This window comes from Pinus tabuliformis, chromosome 5_1 (genome assembly GCF_031772625.1).
Source record: "Pinus tabuliformis cultivar Carrire ecotype Pingquan chromosome 5_1, CPIR1, whole genome shotgun sequence".
In the NCBI taxonomy this organism is placed as follows: Eukaryota; Viridiplantae; Streptophyta; class Pinopsida; order Pinales; family Pinaceae; genus Pinus; species Pinus tabuliformis.
The window spans coordinates 527842553-527850718 of record NC_142305.1 but is presented as its reverse complement, the minus strand read 5'-3'; the positions used below and the strand labels follow the sequence as shown (position 1 = coordinate 527850718).

Genomic DNA, 8166 nt, shown 5'->3' with positions numbered 1-8166 from the left:
TTACACTTAAGTAGTAATGATGGTTACACTTCTATGATGACTAAGCTTACATTAATAAAAAAATAAGATCTTAGTAGTCACATTGTGTGGGTTAACATAATTTGCACTCTAACCAAGTATCGGGTTCAATACTAGTGATCTCTATATTCCATGTACGACTAATAATCATTGAAACAATCTTAACTAGTACTATTACCATTGCAACTATGGATAGATAAGCACATGGCAATGGGTTTGATGTATGTTATGTGTAATATGGTAAGAAGAAAGGTAATAAGCTTAGATTAGTACAAGGTTAGAGATGTACATAGGTTTGTAATTGTATAAATGTTGGGTGTCAAGCTATATGACTAACTAATAACGAGAAATGTGTTCTAGGAATAAGAAATATGTATTGATTACTATATCTTCCTAATCAAGCATATCATAACTAGTATATGCTATTGAATAAGGATTTAGATAAACCATTCAATGGGAATAGCTCTATGTCGTATCGGGTAGTAATCAAAGCTATAAGCATCCAAGTTATACTCATATTACATACCAAGGCTAACCTATCGTAATACTTCTAGTTTAATGATTGGTAGTATTGCTAGAGTACATACTAAACAATAAGCTTACTTGCTTAATTGATTCACCTGATCAAACTTGCCAAGCTGACTAGTATAGATCTTTAATTGTATACCTTTGTTTACACATTCATTATGTTGAATATATAGATAGTGTAGCTGGTATGTTTTTGTAATTATTGTGCTTGTTAAACCTTACTTATGATTCCCATTATGGAACAATCTTTATACTAGTTTTACCATGGTGAAAGGTATAGGATAGCTAACCATACATGATGATAGGTTCTATTATTTTATTCATCATAACTTGTAACCACACCTTTGATCCTTACCAATCACTGATACTTACTACTATGATGATAGATTACGAATATCAATGGTTTTGATACCCCTAAGTGCTCTTTCTATCAATTGTACTGCCTACACAATTTGCATTGGTATACCCCTCCATATTCACTCCATCCCACTGAATGTACCTCAAACTGTACTCCATTGTGCCTTGGAGATATCTCAACACATGTTTTGCAGCTACCCAGTGAACTCGCTTAGGCTCCACCATAAACTGACTGAGTGTGTTCATCGCAGAACAAATATTTGGCCCGGTGTTGACCAGATACATGAGAGAGCCAATCAACTATCTGTAAAAAGTAGGGTCCACTGCCTTTGATCTAGAAGTATATATCTTTCTTCCAGTTGGTCACTAGTGGCATGGACATGGGCCTACAGTCATGCATCCTAAATCGCTTCAGGATCTCAACTGTGTATTTTTCTTGCCCAAAAAATATCTCTCCCTCTTTTTGCGACACCTCCAAACCAAAACGTAGTGCATCAAACCCAAATCCTTCATCTCAAGCTCTGCTACTAGGTCCCTTTTGCAGTGTACTATGAGCTTTTTAGATCCTGTGAAAAACAGGTCATCAAGATAAGCACCAGTATGAGAGGTTCTCCCTTCCCCTGAGTGTAATACAGGTTCAAGTTTGCCTCATTCTCAATGAAACCCATGCTCTGCAAGTAGCTGCCAATTTTGGCATAACACGCCTTGGAAGCTTGCTTGAGCCCATATGATGCTCTCCTCATTCTGCACACTTGGGAATCCCTCCCATGCACCTCAAAACCCTTTGGCTGCTCAATGTATATTTCTTCCTCAACAACACCATTGACAAAGGTTGTCTTCATGTCCATCTGGTGAATTCTCCAACCCATCTGCGTTATTGGAGATAATAGCCTTGATAGCTGGCTACGGGGGCGAAGGTCTCATCATAATCGGTTCCTTCATTTTGTGAAAACCCCTTAGCCACAAAACAAGCTTTGAACTTCTCCACACTGCCATATGTGACATGGTTGATATTGTACACCCATTTGGAGCAAACCACTGACTTTCCCTCTGGTCGTGGCACTACCTCCCAAACACTGTTCTTCATGATGGAAGAGTATTCCTCCACCATGGCACCCATCCACACTTGATGTTTGGATGCCTTCTGAAAACTGGTAGGTTTGGCCTCAATTGACTCAATCATCAACACTATGTAACCAAAATAGTGCTAAGGAGTTTTTCTCTATTTGACTGAATATCTTGGAGTACCAACATATTCTTGGTTCTCTCTCAATGTCTTCTCAACCCACTTGGTTCTCTTCCTCTGTGTGGTAAGAGTTTGAGGTAGAGTGCGAGGAGTCCTCTGCCGCTCGTCATATTTTTTTAGCTTGGCTTGCTTGCTTTGCTCTCCAATTCGTGTGACCACTGACAATGCTTCAAGGAGTTTGTGTTGTCTCAACCTTTGGTGCCTGCTGCTCCTTAACCTTGACTGTAGGTAGATCTTCGGTTCAAGACTTCCAAAGAGCCCTCTCTTTCTCGAATTTCACATCCCCACGTATCACTGTCTTCCTAAGAGCAGGAATGTACTCGATTATATTTTGAAGTCTCACTGAACCCCACAAGAATACCCTTATCTGCAGAAGGTTCTAGTTTCTTTCTCTTTTTAGAGAGAATGTGGAAATACACAAAGCATCTAAACTTGTGGATGTGTCCCAAATTTGGTTTCTTCCCCGTAAATGTCTCCTCAAGTATCAATCTACCTTGTTGGAAATACTGAGAGGGGGGTGAATCAGTATTTCTTTTCAATTGTTAACCAGTTAGATTCTACACAATTTAAAATCAGAGAAATGAATAATTTTATTATTGAAATAAGAAGGACAAATGATCCTTTTACAAATGAAGGTGTACAATGATTGCCAAGCACCAACTTGGACTTAATGAGGCTCCGACCTCTAGGGCTTCGACCCTATCTTCACCAAGGCTCCAACCTTGAGTTTAGGGACACCTACCCAAGGACACCAATCCTTCTCTGCTGCTTCATTGGACTTATTTGATCAAATACTTCATTTCACCAATCTGCACTATTCTGCCCATCTTCAATTCTTCACTACTCCAAACACCAAACTATACCACTAATCTGTCTTCACACTTCCCAAGAAGAGTTAGCACTACACTGCACTAAGTCTGCACCTTCTGCTTCACTAGACTTATTTGATCAAATACTTCATTTCACCAATTTGCACTATTCCGCTGTGACAGAGACCGAGGAGTTGTGCCAAATCCTTATTTAATGCATTAGAGGTGTACTCACCTCCATTATCAAAATTCAATGTCTTGATATTTCTCTTGGTCTGGTTCTCAACAAGAGCCTTGAACTCCTTCAATTGACTGAAAACCTTATCTTTATTCTTCATGAAATAGATCCAGGTATTCTTGGAGAAGTCTTCTATGAAGGTCACATAGTAATGGTACCCATTTAAGGATACAACTGACACGGGTCCACACACGTCTGATTGTACCAGACTCAAAATCCCTCTGCCCCTATTTTCACTACTCAAAAAGTTGGTCTTTGCATACTTTTCTAGTACGCAGCCTTTGCACACCTCATGTTACTCGACCTTCAACTTTAGCAGCCCTGTCACATTTCCCTGAGCACATTCAGTGCTCCATGGTGAAGATGAGATATCCTCCTACTACACAACTCCTTGAACCTTTTGCTACAACTCACTGATGCCTATGATGGATCAAATTGCACCCTGAACAAATTACATTCTCATATCACTTTGGCTGTCCATGTAGTTCTTGGGCTGAATGTATACTTTGCCCTCCTTAAAGGTTACGATGTAATCCTTGTCCTCGAAGGTAGCAACTGAAATCGGGTTCTTGGTCATGCTCGGAATGTACAACTTGTCCTCCACCAATAATAGTTTGTCAGACTCCCTCTGAAACTTGATTGTGCCAAGACCAGTGATTTGGTACTTGGCATTGTCTCCAAGTCTTTTTAGAAATCCTGTTGGAAATACTGAGAGGGGTGAGTCAATATTTCTTTTCAATTGTTACTTTTACGAGTTAGACCACTTATATTTAGAACACAAAATGAACAATAGAAATAAATGCTTTTATTAATATAATCTTTATAATGAATCAAGTACAATATAGGTAGGGCTCCAACCCTTGATGAAGACACCCAGGCTCCAACCTGGGATGTGCCAAGCACCTACTTGGATTTTAGTGAGGCTCCGACCTCTAGGGCTTCGACCCTATCTTATCTAAGGCACCAACCTTAAGTTTAGGAGCACCAACTCCAGGACACCAATCCTATGGCTTTTCTTTGTCAAAATATGTTTTCACGGCTCCCAAAGTCTTCTTCACTAAGCCCTATCAATCTTCAACTTCATTGTAGTCTCCACGCAACATCATCAATGACAACCTTATCATGTAGAAGGTGTCACCATTGTTCTTCATTGGTACCCAACCAATGATCTCCAAGCTACCTCATGATGGCTAATGCATCATGGTCTTCAACATTATCTTCAAGATCTTGAAGGTGTCTACAAAAGGCAGTCCAAGTTCTACACATGCTCTAAGCCTCTTCAAGGGCTTCTTCAAGAACTTTTCAAGGGAGTCTTAACAATGTTTTTCCCAACAAGAGATTTCTCCACAAGCTCTTCAATGGGTGCTTCAAGATTTCTTCAAGGTCTCTTTACTATGTTGTACTAAGCTTGCTCCATTGCACCATTCTTCATTACCCAATCCACACCATCAACTTTGCACCATTCTTCATCACCCAATCCGCACCATCAACTCTGCACCATTTATTTTGCACCATACTTCTTCATCAAATCTGCATCAATGTTTTTGCACCACATGTCACCAGTGCTTCACCAACACTTCTTCACCACATCTCACCAATTTTGCACCATCTATTCAACAACAATATTTTTGTACCATGCTACACCAGTACTTCACCAACACTTCTTCACCACAGCTCACCAATTTTGCACCATCTATTCAACAACAATATTCTTGCACCATGTTGCACCAGTACTTCACCAACACTTCTTCACCACAGCTCACCAATTCTGCACCATCTATTCAGCAACAATATTCTTGCACCATGTTGCACCAATACTTCACTGTCCAATATTGTCCAACCTTCAAGGTTCTTCATTGTTCTTTATAGCTAGCTTCAAGACTGCATTCAATGGCGTCTTCAACAATTGTCTTCAAATTATTTCATGGATGTTTGTTCAAATATTTCAAAGATGTTTCTCCAAGAAGGTCTGAACAATGCCTCAACAGTTTCACAATCAATGAGAATACATTGAATTATGCTTCAGTTACAAGGAATCCATTGATGAGTCTGCTACAAAATGAATTAGAAATCTGCTTCAAGAGATTCTTCTTTAGGCAGAGACATACTGCTTCAATATATGCCAAGATGTGTTGCTTCAATAGGACTTTTAATGCTTCAAGAGGAAAAAGAGTATTACTTTAATGCTTCAACAAGGCCGAGAAATTGTTTCTACAAATCAACAGATTAGCCTCCATATGATTTTTCCTAATACATATAAGTCCAAAGTGAAAATGTAATTTATGTTATGAACTGAATCTTCAACGGAGATTTTCCAAATAGTCTCAGTTTACGATTTATGAATTTGCAAGTCGTATTATTCCCACTGGTTGCCCCGGTACGAATCAAAGTTTTAGGTAACTAGTCTGAGATCCCTTTTCTTAATGGAATTGAGACTTCATCAGCGACTACGAAATTTGCTATTTTGGCTCTTTGACTTCCTTCCTCAGGTTCACGAGATGTGAAACCTTTTTCTTTTTTCGCCTTCTATATTTTCACCGCAATCTATCCTTAAACAAAGTTGATACACTTTATATTTATATCTGTTGAGAAATGTAAATGTCACACTTGATGAGGAGCCGACTTATAAGAGCTGAAGCTGACCTGTAGGTTCTTAATAAGAGTTGACATAAGCATAGGGAAGTCGTATAATAATGTTTGTAATGTGTACGTTAAGTATGATGTAGGTAATGTATGTAATATGTAAAGTAAAGGATAATGTAATGTGTAGGATAATTATAGGTAATGTATGTAATATGTAATGTGAAGGATAATATAATGTGTAGCATACGTATATATATTTCTTGTAATGCTTATTATATGGTTTGCTTGTAATGGAAATTTTATAATTTTATTGAAGGTTTTAGGAAATTAATGTAGAGTTAGGGTTAGGGCATGAATTAGTGTTAGGGTTTGATAAAGCATACCATTCTAGGAATGCAGCTAGATTTTCATTAAAGATATTTAGGGATTTCAAGGTAAGGACAAGGTTTGTATGGCCATTTAGCAAAGCTAGGAATAGGGTTTAGATCTTCATCATCTCTAATGAGGGCTAGGACTCCTTCAATAATGCTCGTGGTTCACAATTAGGGTTCATGCATCATGCTTCAACTATCATATTGACATCAATGACAACTTTATCCAACAAATCCATCTCCTTTTCCTTCAATCTAGTGAAGTAATCCTTGACTCCCATCACATGGCAAGAAGCCCTGGTATCAATGTACCACAAGTTGGTGGCCACTGAACTTGAGAGACAATTAATGTGTGAGAACTCATTATCCAAATTTGTTGCCAACTCGTCCACTTCTATAATAGCAGCAACCTGTTTCTTATATTTTCCCTTCTTTTTGTTAGGGCATTGGCTAGCGAAGTGTCTTGGCTAATGGCATGCAAACACTTGATCTTACGTAGGTCTTTCTTCTTCTCACCCTTTGAAGTTGACCTATCACTTGGTCCTTCTTGACCTTAGACTTACCCTTGCCTACTAGTGAAGTATTCTCCTCCTCTTCAAATCTCTTCTTCTAGTCACCACGCTGAGCTTCCTCTCAGATTTTCTCCTAGATGACATCTTCCCGCACCCTTTCCCAAGAGAGACGCTGCTCCCTGCCAGCCATATACTTGAAGTACACCTCCCATTGTTTCATAAATCCATTCAAGGCTATACACACTAACTCAGGTTTTGGGATTGTATCCCCAACAGTCTCCATTTCATCCCTCAATTGCGTTATTCTAGTCAAGTAGGTGGACATGCCCTCGCGCTTGGACATTCTGATGTTGTGAAGTGTTGGACATAGATTGTCATTGATGTCAATATGGCAATATTCGAGGAGCAGATAGAAGACAGAGATGGAGACTGTGTATGATTTGGGGAGCAAGATGATTGAAGGTTTGAGCAAGGAGAAGGTCCACAGTGGGGATGTGATTGCAATCGATAAAGCTTCGGGGAAGATTACAAAGTTGGGGCAGTGTTTTGTGAGGTCCAGGGATTATGATGCAATGGAGCCGTAGACCAAGTTCGTACAGTGCCCGGATGGAGAGCTTCAGAAACACAAAGAAGTGGTGCATTGCGTTACGCTGCATGAGATCGATGCTGGAGAGATCCGTTCTGAAGTGAGGAAACAGATTGAAAATAAAGTTGCTGAATGGAGGTAAGAAGGCAAAGTTGAAATTGTACTAGGTGTGCTTTTTTATTGACGAAGTCCATATGCTTGACAGTGAATGCTTCTCATTTTTTAATCGTGCTCTAGAGAATGAGATGGCACCGATATTGGTTGTTACAACAAATCGTGGCATCACAAAAATCCATGGAACAAATTACAAGTCTCCACATGGTATACCCATTGATCTATTAGACCGCCTGCTCATTATTTCGACACAGCCATACATGGAAGATGAATGTGAGCCATTGGATCAAAGAGCAGCAGATCCAACGGTTGTCGCACGCGGAAGACGCACGGAGATTAATGTGTGGGAGAACAACGGTTTCGGGCGGTAGATGGTTTCCCCGCACCACTTACCGGGGCCCGGCGTTATCCGTATGCGATGGCATGATCCCATAAGATCACAACGCGTGGCAGACAAAAACCACCGCCCCCGCGGGTTAACGTGCGCCCAAGTCGCGTGATCGGGGCTTGCGACTACCATCTGATCGTGCGACGGACGGTCAGATGACGAGGAAAGTGTGCGGGGTTTAACACCGCCTCCGCAAGTTAACGTGCGTGCAAGTCGCGCGATCGGGGCTTGCGACTATTGTTCGATCATGCGACGGATGGTCAGATGACAAGGAAAGTGGGTGGGGTTTAATCGTGCGGTAAACATAGCAGAGACCGTCGGATCGTGGGCGATCAATGGTGGAGATCAAGGCAGGTTCAATCGCATGGGTTTCCGACTGTTATGACAGGGAAACGGTGAATTTGAGGATTTGGCGA

At 40.4% G+C, this 8166-nt stretch overlaps 1 pseudogene; it reads left to right on the top strand.

Moving 5' to 3' along the window:
• Window positions 1–7084: 7084 nt before the first annotated feature.
• On the top strand, window positions 7085–7733 carry LOC149165857 (uncharacterized; annotated as a pseudogene).
• The last annotated feature ends 433 nt before the right edge of the window (window positions 7734–8166 follow it).